General features: G+C 37.8%; 1 protein-coding gene across 2 annotated transcripts in view; it reads left to right on the plus strand.

The window, feature by feature from the left end:
* Window positions 1-6614: 6614 nt before the first annotated feature.
* The window catches only part of mgat4c (mgat4 family member C), a 155815-nt gene continuing 143328 nt past the window's right edge, over window positions 6615-19101 (plus strand). For both annotated transcript variants that reach the window (XM_055173846.2, XM_055173845.2), the window contains exon 1: window positions 6615-7087. The gene's annotated coding sequence lies outside the window, so the exon portion shown is untranslated. The remainder of the gene's footprint in view (window positions 7088-19101) is intronic.

Here is a 19101-nt window from a genome sequence, read left to right on the forward strand (position 1 = left end):
ATCAGTCAGCCCATTCTCCTCTGAGCTCTAGCATCAACAAGGCATTTTCACCCACAGGACTGCCGCATACTGGATGTTTTTCCCTTTTCACACCATTCTTTGTAAACCCTAGAAATGGTTGTGCCTGAAAATACCAGTGACTGAGCAGATTGTGAAATACTCAGACCGACCCGTCTGGCACCAACAACCATCCCACGCTTAAAATTGCTTAAATCGTCTTTCTTTTCCATTCTGACATTCAGTTTGTAGTTCAGGAGATTGTCTTGACCAGGACCACACACCTAAATGCATTGAAGCAACTGCTATGTGATTGGTTGATTAGATAATGAGAAATTGAACAGGTGTTCTTAATAATCCTTTAGGTGAGTGTATAACAGGCCACACACTGTACATTCAATATTAGATCTCCGTATACTGCACAATTATGATCTCATAGACAACTATGATGTATACAGGTATATTGCCTTTGCTAAATTTAGTATCAATTTCAGCCTTGTTTATCCATAGCAAACAGGTCAGTCTAAAGGGACTGTTTTTTTTTTCCACAGGTATGGCTGTGTTTCTGTTGACAGCAGCATGGTAATAAGATGTCATAGGCTTTGTCCTTTGCTTCCCACACACTCTGTAATTTGTAGGCTTTGCACAAATAGACCAATTATCTTCATGCCCATGATTCCAGCACAGCCTCTGACCCGCACCCTTCTGACACCCATTCCCCGCTGTGGGTGATGCACATGAGAATAATACAGGAGCAGAATGTACTGCTAGCACAGTGTTTTTAATCATTTAAAATGCTATCTTCATTAACATTAGGCTAATTTGGATTGCCTGAAATAATTAAGGGACATGTAATATGGTCCATGCTAATGCTGATTTCTGTGGACATATGGATGGGCCACGTTAAAATTATCTCAGCTATTTGTGCTGTTGGGAAAGTCATTTTTATATATTTATTTCCTTACCAACCTACACTCTTAATAAAGGTGTTACGTGATGAAAAAGTTGAACCATGTTTGCATGTATGGTTCCATAAAGAACCCTTAACTTCTGAAGATCCTTTCTGTTTCACAAAAGGTTCTTTGTAGAAAATAAGTGAATTTTTTTACCCTTCTTGGACTATGGGGATGTTATTTATATGCATGCAGCTTCTACCTTGCTGCATACACTTGACACAGTTTACCACGGTGCATTTCGGTTCATTACTAATGCCAAGTCACGCACTCATCACTGTCGTCTCTATGGGGCGACTGGTTTTAGCTCTTTAGGTTTGCGTAGATGCTTCAGCAAAGCTATTAACGGTAATTTACCCAGCTATCTTAACAGTCTGTTGACCAGTGTTGGGGGTAACGCATTACAAGTAACGCGCATTACGTAATAATATTACTTTTCTGAAGTAACGAGTAAAGTAACACATTACTTTTTAAATCTACACATTAATATTTAAGTTACTTTTTTAAAAAAGTAATGCAAGTTACTTTTTTAGTTTAAGTAATTCAATAAAAAAAGATTTAATTAACTGAACATAGTCACATTATGCACTATATGCGTACATGCCTGTGTGGGAACAGTTTGACTCAGAAACTAAGATGGCAGGCCAGAGCTCAACATTTTTGTGTTGAAATATGCAATTTCTGAATGCAGAACTTTTCAGTTATAAAAACACCTGCAAGGCCTGAAAGAGATCAAGCCTCAGCCAAGAAAAAGTAACACAAATATAACTAAAAAGTAACGTAAGCATTAATTTCCATGAAAAGTTATGCTGCTCCTTGGTGTTGGAATTTGCTTCAAAAAGTTTTAAAGCTTTCTGTTTTTATCTCACTTGAACATTTTAAACAATAACTTAAATGTTCCAAATTTGAACAATGTACATGTTTTCAATGACCCTTTTATGTTTTTTTTTATTGTTTATATATATATATGTATTGTAAATCTGTATTGTTTGTTGTGGCCGTATCTGTGATTCTGTGTAACTTGTGTAATTGTTGCTCCAGGGCTCCCTTGTAAAAGAGATTTGATTATCTCAATGGGACATCACCTGGTAAAATAAAGGGTAAATAAAAAAGGTAATAAAGACTTAAAAAAGGGTATGGGAGAATAGTTCATTTAAGAACATTTGATTGAATAATTCTTTATAGAACCAAAAATGGTTCTTCTATGACATCACGATGAAAACCCTTTAGGATCTTTATTTTTATGTATATTAAAATAGCTGTTTAGTTTGAAAATTTAAACCCACTTGGTTTTTTTATAATTGTGAACAAACTTACATACAGCTTACTGAAGTCATTGTTTATTTTAATGTCTCCCTGTAGTCAGGAATTTTTCATTTACAGCAAAAGTCATCTTTGAGCATCATAATAGCATATATAAAAGTTTTACCTGTCACAGTAATTTCTTCATGCTTTAAAACACCTTGAATGTAACTCTACACCCTTGCCTCATTTAGTATACGCGAATCTATAAATATGCAAATTAGTCCCCGCCACTACTCAATTGCACAGCTTGGACCATATATATGAATATGCGAATTAGTCCCCGCCTCCACTCTTTCGCACCACCTCAGACCATAGATATATAAATAGATGCTACATTTGGCAGTTTCGGACACATACGTGCTAAGTTCGGTTTTACACAATGCATGTGTAAACAAATCTTTAACCGCTGATGTTAACAGGTTACAGCACTCACCCTGCACGTGTGAGCAACTGTGTTGATATGATTGGTTACATGTTTGGTTACATAAATATATTTTTTAAAATTAATATATGTACGTGTGTTTGGTTAAATATACATAATAATTACACAAAGTACACACACATATATTATGCAAAAAAATAACTTTTATTTTGTATGCGATTAATCGCGATTAATCTTTGCCCAGCACTAATCGTAGAAAACAATTACTGTAAGGTAACAGCACATTGTTCTCTAAGATAAAGAAAATGTTAAAAGAAAAATCTACTACCAACTTCCTTTTTTGTTAAAATAACCTTTAATGTTCACTTTAATATGAATTGAGTTTATACTGTACATTCAGAGACCCATGGGACAAAGATGCTTTGAAGATGGCCTCATGGGAGATTACCCATTTCCCCTCCTCACTGTGTAATAAAGTAGAGGTTCAAACTGTTTCCTTCTTTGACTTTCTGGACGAAGAATAAGCCTGCATCAAAAAAGTATAAATAGATGGAGCTGTTTTGCTGATAAACGCTTTGTAATGGAATGTGGTAATAAAAAGGATAGCCGAAGCTGGTAAAAATCTGCTGTAAAAACAATGGTATAGATTTTTTCAAAAAGGTTTATGTGGGTAGTTGTTTACAAAACTCTGTTGACTTATAACCTCGGTATTGTCAAGAGCTCTGGTTATTATTGTTTGATATCTTTTTAAAATCACAGTCCAAGTGTAGTATATTGCCACTATGACACCTGTGTCTATGATGTGTCCAGGGTGTGGATACTTTCATTTTGGCCGAACCATTGTGTCTATGGTTTATGAAAGAATGATTAAGATTCCTTATACTTTGCAGTCTTCGATTCATGTTGATGACTACGTGATAGCCAAAGGAAATGAACAGCCCTGGCCGAGAATAAAACTGATCTGTTGATTAGATATTTTGCTGGATGCATTCCAAATGGGACTTTTACATAGAAGAGGCTATGCAACATTTTTGTGATACATCATGGGGGACCAAACAAGCACATAAAAACTCACTCTATGGTGAAATTTACTCTAATATCACAGTGATAGCCAGACAAACCTTTAGATGTATAATGAAAAAGACTGTACATATCTTATCTGTAACCTGAAATCTTAATGTAAATGCAGTATCAGGTCATCCCAAATAAAAAATACTGTTTAATACTTAAAGGATTAGTCCATTTTCTTACAAAAAAATCCAGATAATTTACTCACCACCATGTCATCCAAATTGTTGATGTCTTTCTTTGTTCAGTCGAGAAGAAATTATGTTTTTTGAGGAAAACATTCCAGGTTTTTTAAATTTTAATGGACTTTAATGGACCCCAACACGTAACAGTTTTAATGCAGTTTATAATTGCAGTTTCAAAGGATTCTAAACAATCCAAAATGAGGCATAAGGGTCTTATCAACTGTGTTGATATGATTGGTTACATGTTTGGTTACATAAATATATTTTTTAAAATTAATATATGTACGTGTGTTTGGTTAAATATACATAATAATTACACAAAGTACACACACATATATTATGCAAAAAAATAACTTTTATTTTGTATGCGATTAATCGCGATTAATCTTTGCCCAGCACTAATCGTAGAAAACAATTACTGTAAGGTAACAGCACATTGTTCTCTAAGATAAAGAAAATGTTAAAAGAAAAATCTACTACCAACTTCCTTTTTTGTTAAAATAACCTTTAATGTTCACTTTAATATGAATTGAGTTTATACTGTACATTCAGAGACCCATGGGACAAAGATGCTTTGAAGATGGCCTCATGGGAGATTACCCATTTCCCCTCCTCACTGTGTAATAAAGTAGAGGTTCAAACTGTTTCCTTCTTTGACTTTCTGGACGAAGAATAAGCCTGCATCAAAAAAGTATAAATAGATGGAGCTGTTTTGCTGATAAACGCTTTGTAATGGAATGTGGTAATAAAAAGGATAGCCGAAGCTGGTAAAAATCTGCTGTAAAAACAATGGTATAGATTTTTTCAAAAAGGTTTATGTGGGTAGTTGTTTACAAAACTCTGTTGACTTATAACCTCGGTATTGTCAAGAGCTCTGGTTATTATTGTTTGATATCTTTTTAAAATCACAGTCCAAGTGTAGTATATTGCCACTATGACACCTGTGTCTATGATGTGTCCAGGGTGTGGATACTTTCATTTTGGCCGAACCATTGTGTCTATGGTTTATGAAAGAATGATTAAGATTCCTTATACTTTGCAGTCTTCGATTCATGTTGATGACTACGTGATAGCCAAAGGAAATGAACAGCCCTGGCCGAGAATAAAACTGATCTGTTGATTAGATATTTTGCTGGATGCATTCCAAATGGGACTTTTACATAGAAGAGGCTATGCAACATTTTTGTGATACATCATGGGGGACCAAACAAGCACATAAAAACTCACTCTATGGTGAAATTTACTCTAATATCACAGTGATAGCCAGACAAACCTTTAGATGTATAATGAAAAAGACTGTACATATCTTATCTGTAACCTGAAATCTTAATGTAAATGCAGTATCAGGTCATCCCAAATAAAAAATACTGTTTAATACTTAAAGGATTAGTCCATTTTCTTACAAAAAAATCCAGATAATTTACTCACCACCATGTCATCCAAAATGCCGATGTCCTTCCCTGTTCAGTCGAGAAGAAACCATGTTTCCTGAGGAAAACACTCCAGGTTTTTTAAATTTTAATGGACTTTAATGGACCCCAACACGTAACAGTTTTAATGCAGTTTATAATTGCAGTTTCAAAGGATTCTAAACAATCCAAAATGAGGCATAAGGGTCTTATCTAGCGAAACGATTGTCATTTTTGACAAGAAAAATTTTTTTACTTTAAAACCACATCTTCTCATCTATCTCTGGTCCTGTGACGCGCCAGTGCGACCTCACGTAATTGCGTAATGCCATGGAAAGGTCACGTGTAACATATATGAAACGCACATTTACGGACCATTTTAAACAATACGCTTACACAAAGACATTAATTAGAAACATTCGACATACAACAACATCGGAACTGTTGTCTTTCTCCACACTTGTAAACACTGGGGCTTAGTTTCGCATTCTTCATTCGTGACCTCTTGACGTGATGACGTATTGCGTGAGGTCGCGTTGGGGTGTCACAGGACCGAAGATAGACGAGAAGTTATGGTTTAAAAGTGCATATTTTTTATTTTACTTGTCAAAAATTACAATCGTTTTGCTAGATAAGACCTTAATGCCTCGTTTGGGATCATTTAGAGTCTTTTAAAACTGCAATTTTAAACTGCATTAAAACTGTTATGTGTTGGGGTCCATCAAAGTGAGAAAAATCCTGGAATGTTTTCCTCAAAAAACATAATTTCTTCTCGACTGAACAAAGAAAGACATCAACATTTTGGATGACTTGGTGGTGAGTAAATTATCTGGATTTTTTTTTTTAAGAAAATGGACGTATCCTTTAAGTATTTACTAGCATACTGTGTTAAAGTAGTAAATTATAGTAATTTAACAGTATAGTATCTATAGGAATCTAGCTATAAAAAATAATAAAATGTACTACAATATTTTTAATGTTCAATCATGAAACATGATGTTTGGGTCAACTTTAGTAATTACTATAGTACATTTTAGTTAATGTAGGCTATATTAGAGTATTATGTAAAGTATATTATACAGTGAATCGATAAACTGCAGCTGTAGTACACTTTTAATATTTACTATAGTAAGGTTCAAAAACACTATGGTATCTATGAAGTTAACTACAGTTTAGTAAACTATATCACAGTATTTTCCCATAAATTTAAATGCATTGCTATAATGTAGCTACTTACAACTTTGATAAAACCAAGTCAGTATTATAGTAACTATTTGATATGCAAACAGCAATTTGTCATCACTGTGACGATATGCAAACCGTTCCCAGCATCATCTTACTTAGTGAGCTTAGCACATTTGGTGACGGCTGTAGCCTGTGGGATACCGTGGGTCGCATCTCGTCGGCTGCGCTCACATCCACAGTCGGCATGAGAGGAAGCACGCGGCTGCTGCTGCTGCTGAGAACACACACGCGACCATTTTAACCCGTACTACGTTTACACCGACGTAGACTACATCACCCAGATTCAAGCTGTTTGTTTCAATTATCGCAGGCGGACAACGTGGTTGGAAAGAGAGACGGGCAGACTATCGCGGCAGTGTCTCAACATCAAGTGAGCTGCCTACCTAGACAGCTGCGTCGGGCATCGTATCGTCTTCGTGCGCGCTGCGGGCGGCATTTAAATCCTGTCGCTGTACAAACACACACACATGTACACTATAGACACATGTTCGCTATGTGTGAAGGTTCGGAGAAGTTAAGGACGTCTTGGCACTTAGGTTGACGGTAAGAGCATGCATTTGTTTGGGGGGATGTTGTTGATTTATATTAGCACCTGTGTAACATCGTTTTATCAAAACGAACATATCTTTTGTCCTATATCGCACGGGTTTGTGTATGTTTATTGCCAAAAATAACTTAAAGTTGTCGGCATGTATTCATGCTTTTTATATTTTAAGAAATAATACAGCAGGTGACTCAACTCCACAAATATAAACTATATGTCATAAACTATAGAACAATATAACCTATATGTCTATATTGCCCTTAAGGGAGTGAAAGCTTCGCATTGCTCGTTTAATAATAAGTGAGATTTATTTCAAAAACGTCATATCTATGACACATATGTCTATTCAGACACGTGGTGTCGGTATGTATCTTTAATGTAGGTCTTAAATGTTAAAAAGTGTATTTTATTCTTGATTTTATGCATGATTATGTCTTATATTTATTGGATTTTCCTGCATACTGCAATCATTAATATTTCAGAGGATTTCCAGAGAAAAATCTGTGCGCAGATGTGCACTTCAATACGTAACAGGACTTTAACTTTTACGTGAGTTGAAGACCTCATTAAACGAATCATCAAGTGACACGTTAAAAAAAGATTGTAAGGATTGGTTTAAAAGAGTATACGTCGTTTCACAAACTCTTATTAGAAATCACGACAGGTGCTTTATATGTAGGAGATGTCTTGTCACAACCCCAGAGCAGCATCTGTAATCATTTGAGCCCTTTTGACCAATAGTTCTTCCCCTAGTGGGGTAAATCATTCATTACAACTGATACAATCAAATGCACTTGATACAGTTCAAGATATTCTTTATCTGGCCACAAACAGGAACATCCTGTTTTTTTACAAAATTTAATTTTATTTTACTAGCTACTCAAAGAAAAAAAATTATCTCTATGTGCATAAAGTATCATTTATTCCAAAAGTGTACATTATGTGTTTACATAATTAGATTTTTTTTGTTTAATATAAACAGATGAAATGCTCATTAAGGTATATGAAGAGACAGAGAACCGCAGCAGTGATAAATGGATATCATTAAAGAAACAGATGGGGGTTTGCAAGATTTCTTCTGCGTTGTTCTCATGGTGTCCTTAATTCTTTTGACCTGTGGCCAGTGTTACCAATTCATACATAAAGCAGGACGCAATGCACTATAGATTTGGAACCAGGGCCCATGTTTAATGCATCTCGGCCCTTCCAGGCTGTTGAATGTGGAAAAGTGGCTCAGAGTGAACATCTCTAATGAGAATAGTATTTTACATGCAGTAAAGCTCCTTTGTGAGAGGAAAAGTCTGAGATTAAATAAAAGAAGGGCTTACGACGGCAGCAAAACCTTCCACGATTTTACTTTTCTTTCTGACAGAGCTATAGCTCCCTTTTGTCCAAAATTCACAAAGACTATAAAGTCTACATAGCTTTTATTAGTAGTATATTGGGATGTTCTGTACTTCTTATCTTTGCCTTTTTCCAAATGGGTAAAATTTAGAAGTTAAATTACAGTTTCTGGCAAATAACTGCATGGGTGGATGAGTAGCCGTGAGTTAGTTTAATTCATCCGGGCTGAAAGTATATGCCAGCAGTTTGGAGGTTATTTGTGACACTGTAACATCAAAAGGTTTTTAATGGGAAAAAATGTTACTTTTTTGCCCTATACAGTGCTTTCTGATTTAAACTTGTTATCATAGTGAATCTGCTGTCTTACAATAGGGGAGAGCGGGGCACAACCTAATGCTTTTTGGTTTTGGCTCAATCGTTTAAAAAAATATTTGAGTTTGATTAATTCTATTTTACACAAGCAACACACACATCTCTGCTACAAATGAACATTTGAAGTTTGTTTCTAGTACTTACCATTCTTGGACAATTACACCAAACGTGACCATAGGTGGGGTTAATTGTAACAGGCAGGGGTTTAGTTGTAACACTTGCTAAAAATTAAGTTTGCAGGCAAATATTTCAATACTATTGATATACTCGTGGATATTGTTTATATATCTGTCTATAATAGACAGGTATCCACACTGTATTCATTCATCCAGCCCTTTTCTAATGCTGCGTTTACACCAACCGCGTTTGACTGTGGGTTTACACCAGACGCGAGTTCAACGATTTGCGCGAGTAGATTACATACAAAGTCAATGCAAAGACGCTATGAGACGCGTCTTCGCGTGGGGCGATGCGAATGACGCGATATGAGCGGCTCGTTTGCCGCGCAAACACATGCTATTCGCCTCAAATGCGTAACTCGAGCGGAAAATTCGCATGACACGAAGTTAAATCCCGCGAGTAATCTAGAGCGAGTAACGCGATGACCCGCATTTGGTTTGTATGTAGCATGAGGCGTCAAAATCGCGTGTACCGCAGCTAGTTTGCTTGAACAGTTTGAATGCATTCACACGTGTAGAGCGAAGTAGATGCGCGGAAAAAGCAAGCATTTGACGCGCATCAGAGGCGAAATCCGCTTCTTGTGGGAGGGGCAAGTGCTATGCTGTTGTCTGTTTACAAGATGTCTGATGTTTATTGTGCATTTATCGAGAGAGTTACCGGTTTGTTAATAAACAGCGCGGGTCGATAAACGTCACGTGACTCAAAAGTGAAATGTAGATTTACACCTTACCAGGTTGCCCAATGTCCTTACTGACACTCTTCCAAGCAAAGTCATTTTTATTCCTGTCTCTATAGAAATAAGAACTTGTGTCATATAGCTCCGGGTGACTGCTTATAGGCAATATCAAGCATTCCTTCGTGTTGAATGAGTGACTCCGGGCAGGAGCAAGCAGGCTCCTGATTGGTTAGCGTGGCGCAAAAATCCGCCAAAGTGCACAATTTTCAACTCGGGCGTCAGCCGCAAATTCGCATCAAACACAAAATGCACAAAAAGCACCATTCACGCGTACCGCGCCAGACGCTCAATGTGCGCCATTCGCACAAACTAGACGCGTGAATGAGGCGGAATTGCATCTACCGCGCTAAACGCCTCATTCGCGCGGCGAGACCTCCAGACGCACATCAACGCGTCTTCACATTGACTTAACATTGAAATCATTCGCGCTTGATGCCTCTACCGCGGCTGGTGTAAACACAGCATAACAATAGTTATATTATAAATGGATACAAATGTCTAAATATGTGAGAAAAAGCAGCACAATTATGACAAAACATTTTTTATATGTGACACAGTCTGTAATAACCTACAGTTTCAAAAAGCTAATTCTGAGATAATGAGCATCAAAGTCTGACTTTAGCCATTCATTTCATTATGATTTTAATCTTTGACGTGACCTTATTCAATCAATATTAAAGATATGAACAAAAATAAATGTGACACACGATTTTTGATAGGACAGGCACATTTTTTTTTGTTAAAGGCCAGCAATCATTCGTGTGTAGCCTATTTAAAACAACGCCAATAATTACGCTAACGTTAGCGGTTTTCATATCGTAAGTGCTGAGGGGTTAGTTGTAACACAGCGTTACTAACCCCACTGGGTGAAAATATTTTCAAGCCCACCCAAAAAGTTGCTAAGAGCTGCAAACATATTTCAAAACAATGCTATGTTTTAGTCAACAAGACACTGATTAATATGACATAGCATTGGATTTGGTATCTTACACACCCAACTTAGAAACAGGAAAAAAAACATATGATAAAAAAATTTACTTACATGCCTCCAAAACACTCGTTCATCAATAACTCTCTGGAAAACATTATACATTTCCAATAATTTGCGGGAGATTGTATTTTGGCAGCGTGAAAAAAATACCGGAAAAACAAAACGCACAACCTTGTGCAACAATGTAGTCCACTAACCCCCGTGTTACTTTTTGCTCTGCGCACCCCTAGCTGTAGGGTTGTTTTTACTATTGCTAAGCAAAGGCCTTGTATTGCATGATGTGTGCAATAGCTGTTGTGTGTGCATGTCTCTGAAGTTCACGAAACCGTTGGCTGTCCCATTTGTCATTTTAGATGTTACCCCCTTTACGACTGCTATGTGCCCTTGATGAGAACACTGTCTTCTGTACTACGAAGCGTCAGGTCAATGTGTAGACTCGGAGGAGTATTGCAAGGGTTTAAGCTGACATTTGAGACAGAGCGAATTTGTTGTCTGCGCAACTCCAGAATGCATCTGACTTATGCATATGTTAACCATAGTGACGTTCAACAGTTTAATTGTACCAGTGGGAGTTTTAATAAACTGTGTTTCACGTAATAAAGGGGGAACCACATCAGCACTTAGCGCTAACGTTTCTCGAAAAGCTTAAACCGCAGAATCCAGCTTATCAACTCGCAAGCGTCTTTTCATGAGTGAGTGAGCCGAGTCAGATATAAGGAGCGTGGGCTGGCATTATTCAACAGACAATTACACGCATTACGAAAGCCAGAATCCCCATATCCAGCCATGTTCCTGCTGAGGTAAATGGTAATTAGCTGTCCTATTTTAATCCACTATAGATATGCACTGACATGGGGATGTCAGGCTCTGAGTATTAAGGTGCCTGTGAATAAGTGTAGCGGGTCGAGAAGGTGTGTCAACATTAGCTCGCCCCACTTTTCATCACTGTTCGAAAGCTGACCTCTGATGAGAACACTAACCCAGAGCTGACACTATTCTGCGACTACGAGAAAAGCTGGTTATTGCTCACCGAGCACTAACTTGTTCCAGGATTTCTCCTGTTTTTTGTTTAAGGGAGTGATTAACAAGGTTAAGGTGTTGTCTGGGTGCGTTGAGTTCAGCTGTAACACTGCCGATCTGATGCATGTGCAGGCACTAATTGTGTCTGTCTTCAACACTGTGAAAGGTGAAATTACTCTCAGGACAGGTGAATTTAATTTTCTTCACACGTGGAAGAAGAAGCAGGGTTTTGGCTCGGTGGTTTTGATGAATGCAGGCTGAGGAAGAGGCTGAATCACAGTAGAGTTATGAGAGAGGAAAGTGGGAGGAATCTGTGCCATCTGTCAGGGTTAGCGAGCGATATTTTGTGGGCAACAATGACGTCGTTTTACGGCACAAACAGACTTTGTTGTGAAATTCGAAGCCAGAGCCTGATTTGTTAGTGTCGGAGAAATGTTTTGGCTTGTTTCTTTGTTTTACAATCTGTCTCTGCTTTGGATTTAAATCGTAGGGTGTGATTTTTGTTAGAATTTGTTCATTGAAATACATTTTCCTAATATGCAGAGATAGCTTTAAGCAAGTCATTTATTTGTCCAAGCCCAACTGCACCACTGAATCAGCCAATAACATGATTTAGGGGCTTATGTCTGTTTATTGGTCCATCGGTTGCGGATTTGAGATTCTGATTCTTCTTGATATTTTGACATGACAGTTAAGAGGTTCTTATACAAAAAATAAACTAAACACTTGTATTATTTCAAAACAGCTTTTATTTACACCAAGGTCATAATATGACTTGTTTTGAAAAGTGTGTAGCTGCAGCTTAATTCGCCTACTTATACTGCTTTTGTGTTTGGAAAGTACATACTTTTGAGTGCAGAGCAAAAGAATATGCACACACTGGGACATACTACAACCCCAAAACAGAAAAAGCTGGGACACCGCAGAAACTGCGAGCAAAAAAGGAATGGAACAATTTACAAATCTCATAAACTTATATTTTATTCACAGCAGAATATAGATAACATATCAAATGTTGAAAGTAAGATATTTTGAAATGTCATGCCAAATATTGGCTCATTTTGGATTTCATGAGAGCCACACACTCCAAAAAAAGTTGGGACAGGTAGCAATAAGAGGCCAGAAAAGCCAAATGTGCATATAAGGAACAGCTGGAGGAGGACCAATGTTTAGGAATAGGAATGTTGTCCTATTCTTGTCTAATACAGACTTCTAGTTGCTCAACTGTCTTAGGTCTTCTTTGTCGCATCTTCCGCTTTATGATGCACCAAATCTTTTCTTTGGGTGAAAGATCTGGACTGCAGGCTGGCCATTTCAGTACTCAGATCCTTCTTCTACGCAGTCTTGATGTTGTCATTGATGCAGTATGTGGTCTGGCATTGTCATGTTGGAAAATGCAAGGTTTTCCCTGAAAGAGACGACGTCTGAATGGGATCATATGTATCTAGAACTTGGATAAACCTTTCAGCATTGATGGTGCCTTTCCAGATGTGTAAGCTGGCCATGCCACACGCACTCATGCAACCCCAAACCATCAGAGATGCAAGTTTCTGAAATGAGCGCTAATAACAACTTGGGTTGTCCTTGTCCTCTTTAGTCCAGATGAAATGGCGTCCCAGTTTTCTAAAAAGAACTTCAAATTTTGATTCGTTGGACCACAGAACAGTTTTCCACTTTACCAAAGTCCATTTTAAATGAGCGTTGCCAAGGGAAAACGCCTGTGCATCTGGATCATATTTAGATATGGCTTCTTTTTTGACCTACAGAGTTTTAGCTGGCAACAGCGAATGACAAGGTGGATTGTGTTCACTGACAATGTTTTCTGGAAGTATTCCTGAGCCCATGTTATGATTTCCATTACAGTAGCATTCCTGTATATGATGCAGTGCTGTCTTAGGGCCCGAAGATCACGGGCATCCAGTATGGTTTTCCAGCCTTGACCCTTACGCACAGAGATTGTTCCAGATTCTCTGAATCTTTGAATGATATTATGCACTATAGATGATGATAACTTCAATCTCATTGCATTTTTTCTCTGAGAAACTCAGAAAACTATTTTTCGCTGCAGCATGGGGGGAATTGGTGATTCTCTGCCCATCTTGACCTCTGAGAGACACTGTCATTCTGAGAGACTCTTTTTATACCCAATCATGCTGCCAATTGACCTAATAAGTTGCAAATTGGTCTTTCAACTGTTCCTTATATGTACATTAAAATTTTGTGGCCTCTTATTGCTACCTGACCTGTCCCAACTTTTTTGGAATGTGTAGCTCTCATGACATCCAAAATGTGCCAATATTTGGCATGACATTTCAAAATATCTTACTTTCAACATTTGATATGTTATCTATATTCTACTGTGAATAAAATATAAGCTTATGAGATTAGTAAATTATTCCATTCCTTTTTTACTCACAATTTCTACTGTGTCCCAACTTTTTCTGTTTTGGGGTTGTAATATGAAACAGAATTGACTTTGGAAACACAAACATTAAAATACAACTTTCTTTGCATTAAGCATTTCTTTATTCATGATTTGTCATAAAATGTTTACTGTGTAGTAGTGTTGCGCGACAGAGTCCTGCAACGGGTCGGGTACCCCGGGTACCTGCGGATACCTGCATAAAAGTGTCTAAAACGGGTGGATTGTGACATTCCCTAAATTCACGGCCGGGATGTGAGCGGATAATTAACTCCGTGCGGGTAGTAGCGCAAATGAAAATATGTGCAATATTTGTATGTCTAAATTACCAAATCACGTCACCACTACTGCGGCAGTGCTCGACCTTTGTTGATGCTTCTCGTAGCCTTGATGGAGCGAGCGTTGCAGGAGTTGCATAAAGTTTTGCCGTTGATAGCTGGAAGCTGGGAACGTCTTCTCTTAGAAAGACTTGTAGGAGCACATCAGGGGTTGTGTAGGTAGGTTGTATTTTTTCTTGTTCTTTTTTCATTAATAGGTCTATTTGTGTATTGTTATCAGGTTCCATAGTCTAATTAGGTGCCGATGGTAGGCTACTTGAATGGTGCCAAACAAAGCGCACTTTAGCCTGTTAAAAAATAAAGCACTTTAATTGGAATGATTTTAGCGTGTGTGATTTATGCTGGTGCGGGTACGGCTAACGGGCCAAATATTAATGGGTTTGGGCAGGTGCAGATTTAATTTTGATATTATCATGGGTGACCAGTGTTGGCAACGTTACTTTAAAAAAGTAATTAGTTATAGTTACTAGTTACTTCTAAAAAATAGTAACTGAGTTAGTAACTGTGTTACATCATTATAAAAGTAACTAATTACCAGGCAAAGTAACTATTGCGTTACTTAAAAAAAGTTCAAATATTTCAAATAACTTGGATGCCCCCAATATAACATTTGTTGAATGAATTAGACACTAAAGAGAAACCACTAATTTTGTCCCTTACGAAAATTAACCATGGTTTTGCTACAGTTAAAACCAAAAAACATGGTTACTGCAGTAAAACCATGGTTACCACAAAATAACCATGGTTTTGACAACAAACCATAATTCACTATGGTTACTGTAGTAAAACCATGGTTTTACTGATAGCAATCAATACGCCAAAAAACCATGGTTACTGCACTTTTACCACAAAAACCCTGGTTAATTTTCGCAAGGAGTGGCAGCATGTGACGATGTGGGGTGCTTTATTAGATCAGAATTACAGACGTGGAGAGGCTCTTTCTTACTCTGCATAAGTTGCACATTACATAAACATTCTTGCGTTTCACCTCAACGATGGAATAGTAGTTAGTGCTTATTATACTTTGTGTTTGCGACTGCTACCTTTGAGTTTGTTGTAACTTACTTGTCTTCGCTCTGTCATTGCGGGTGTGGGTCTCACGGACTGCAACGCGAGGACCGGGCTGCCTGTGAGTTGGTAGCAGCATCAGCCGCTGCTCGTTGAGAAGAGAGAGCGATACATGCTCTCGCGTCAGTCTCACGCCAGAAAAGATCGATTTGTCCTAGTCGCTTTTAGTAAATAAAGTCGCTAAAGGGGTTTAGAAAGTTGCTAAACTTAGTAACAAAGTCACCAAGTTGGCAACACTGCACTGAACTTCTCGGACTGTGCATGTGTTTGCATATGATCTCTGCCTGCCTCTGGTTGGCTAGCGATGGAAATTAAGCCAATCATCACCGCTTATGTGGTTGTCCCACCCCCTCTAACACACACTCACACCAATCAGCATCAGTTATGTGTCTCGTCTCAGCCCCCAACACACACACACACTAGAGACAAACATTGCCTGTCTGCTACTCTGGTGAAAATCGCTTTAGTGAGATTAATTATAGTAACGCGCAGCATTTATTGTCAATAACGGTAACGGCGTTATAACGGGAGAAACTGTAATTTATTTGATTACTCGTTACTGAAAAAATTAACGCCGTTAGTAACGCCGTTTATTTATAACGCCGTTAGTACCATCACTGTGGGTGACGGGTTGGATCTGGTGCTGAACTTTGCGGGTACGGGCGGGAGCATGTCTCCAAAAATGGACCTGTGCAGGACTCTGTTGCGCGATATGCTCGTGATATGGGCGGGGAATAATTTACTAATTTATTTAGTTGTTCATTTTTTACACATTTATGACAAGACACTGAATTGGTAAGCAAAAAACAGAAGCTGATTTACTCTATAGCAGCTGGCAACACTGCCGATTATGCTTAATACATTTATAACATGTGGGCTCATGTAAACATGTAAATGGGGGGAAAGCCCATAAACGGCGTAAGCAAAAACCAATCGACACAGGTAGTTTTTTGCTCATTACGCCAATTTTGCGTTGCATGTAAACACCTTAACCACCTTAATGTCACACGCGGAATAAGCACAAAGTAACGCATGAAAGTCTCCACTCGACCAAAGCAGTTGGATTTATGGATACTCATTTCAACATACTACGATTTGGGACATACTTATTCTAATTTTAAAGGAATAGTATGTAGGATTGTGGCCAAAACTGATATTGCAATCACAAAACTTGTGGCTAAAACTGGTACTGCAATCACACAACCGGTGGCCAATACACAACATGACAACATAAACATCAGTTGAGGGCCGCAACTCCACTTTTTAAATGACAATATCCTGGCCAGACCACTGTTGTGAGTGATATAAGTATTTGAAATTAAAATTATTTCTTAATTACTTGTGACATATTAGGGCCATTTTATGATTAATTGATATACATTTCTTACATACTGTTCCTTTAAATACTATTAAGCATGGTTAGTATGCAAATTGGGACACTTAGTCTGACTATGATATCATATATGCAAAAGATCGTCTCTGCGGAAGAATATCCACACTTTAAATAATTACAACGTGCAGTTCCACGCATGCACAGATTGCGTTTTTTACATATGCAACACTGTTACCCACAAAAAACAGTGTGTTTTAAAATAGAGGCTCAAAACAGGGCAGAAAAAGTATTACTTACTAATAAGTTTATTTTAAGTGAAAATCCTTTCTAACGCTATTAGTGGATCATAGAGAACAGTACAAAAATAATAAATAAGCCAGTTCATGACCACTTTAAAATAAAGCAATAGTGATGGATAGCTTTATTATCTTCATGGTTGCAGCCGTTCATTGTGATGTCAGACACAATACATTATTCTTCCTTCTTGAGCATGGATAACAATTAAGGCTGTGATAATTTTGTTATTCATAATTATCTTGTTTTCAAAATGTCAACAATTAAATGATGATAATGTTTATTAGTGTACGCAAATTATTCGTTTTGCAAATTAAGGACCATTTGGTTATACAAAATGTGATTATACGAGCTACGAGAAGTTGTAGCTTCACTCAGAAGTGAGTTTTTTCACTGTGTGTATTTTTCAGTAGCTTTTGCATGTAAGAGACGGTTTGAGTTTAAAATGCTACAGAGACAGTTGTTTTGGTTCTGATTTGGTGACTCATTGTATCTGACTCATAAGCGTGACTTATGTTGTGTTGCTCATTTGACTGACAGGACACAATGCCCCTCTGTGATAGGCTATTGGTTTAGCTACAATCTTCTGTCATTCGTTGGCATAAATTTAGTTTTTGGCTCTTCTACATTTTTACATCTTCCAGTATCTGCTTATACTGTAATTCTATCAATTCTATTGCATGTGTCTAAATATGGGCTTGACGGGGTTTGAAGGGTTGTTTTTACATACGTTAGGGTTGTGACTATATCGACGATCATCAGACATATGGCCGATAGCGGGCTTTCATTACAATAGTTGCCGATAGTTATTATTATTATTATCATCATCAGTTTCACATTAACATGTGCATTGCTTGCTTTTTCTCGCTTAGAGGGTTTGTGGGCTTCACTTTGCGCGAGATAGCTCGTAACGTGCGCAGATTCCTTCTTGCATGCACCTGGACTTAAAGAAATAGTCTACTCATTTTCAATATTAAAATATGTTATTACCTTAACTAAGAATTGTTGATACATCCCTCTATCATCTGTGTGAGTGCACGTAAGCGCTGGAGCGCGCTGCGACGCTTCGATAGCATTTAGCTTAGCCCCATTCATTCAATGGTACCAATCAGAGATAAAGTTAGAAGTGCCCAAACACATCAACGTTTTTCCTATTTAAGACGAGTAGTTATACGAGCAAGTTTGGTGGTACAAAATAAAACGTAGCACTTTTCTAAGCGGATTTAAAAGAGGAGCTATATTTTATGACGTAATAGCTCTTTTGGGAGTACTTCGATTCGGCGCAGTAACACCCTCCCTCTCCCATTATGAGAGGGAGAAGGGGAGCGGACTTTTCAGGCGAGTCGAAGTACTCCCAAAAGTGCTATTACGCCATAAAATATAGTTCCTCTTTTAAATCCGCTTAGAAAAGCGCTACGTTTTATTTTGTACCACCAAACTTGCTTGTATAACTCGTCTTAAATAGGAAAAACGTTGATGTGTTTGGTCACTTCTAACTTTATCTCTAAATGGTACCATTGAATGAATGGGGCTAAGCTAAATGCTATTGAAGCGTTGCAGCGCGCTCCAGCGCTTACGTGCACGCACACAGATGATAGAGGGATGTATCAACAATTCTTAGTTAAGGTAATAACATATTTTAATATTGAAAATGAGTAGACTATTCCTTTAATGTACGCATCTTGGACTCTTGCTCGGACCTGAACATGCGTGTTATGGACTCCTACTAGCACCTGAACTTGTAATGGCATGACTCGGGCTGCGTCCAAAACCACCTACTTTCATACTATATAGTAGGCGAAAAGCAGTAGGTGAGAGGAGTAGTATGTCCGAATTCATAGCATTCCAAAAACATTAAGTAAAAAGTACCTGGATGACCTATCACTTTCCACATTCTGGAATTTTGGACTTCCTC

Source organism: Misgurnus anguillicaudatus, chromosome 15, assembly GCF_027580225.2.
Source record: "Misgurnus anguillicaudatus chromosome 15, ASM2758022v2, whole genome shotgun sequence".
NCBI classification, from domain to species: Eukaryota; Metazoa; Chordata; class Actinopteri; order Cypriniformes; family Cobitidae; genus Misgurnus; species Misgurnus anguillicaudatus.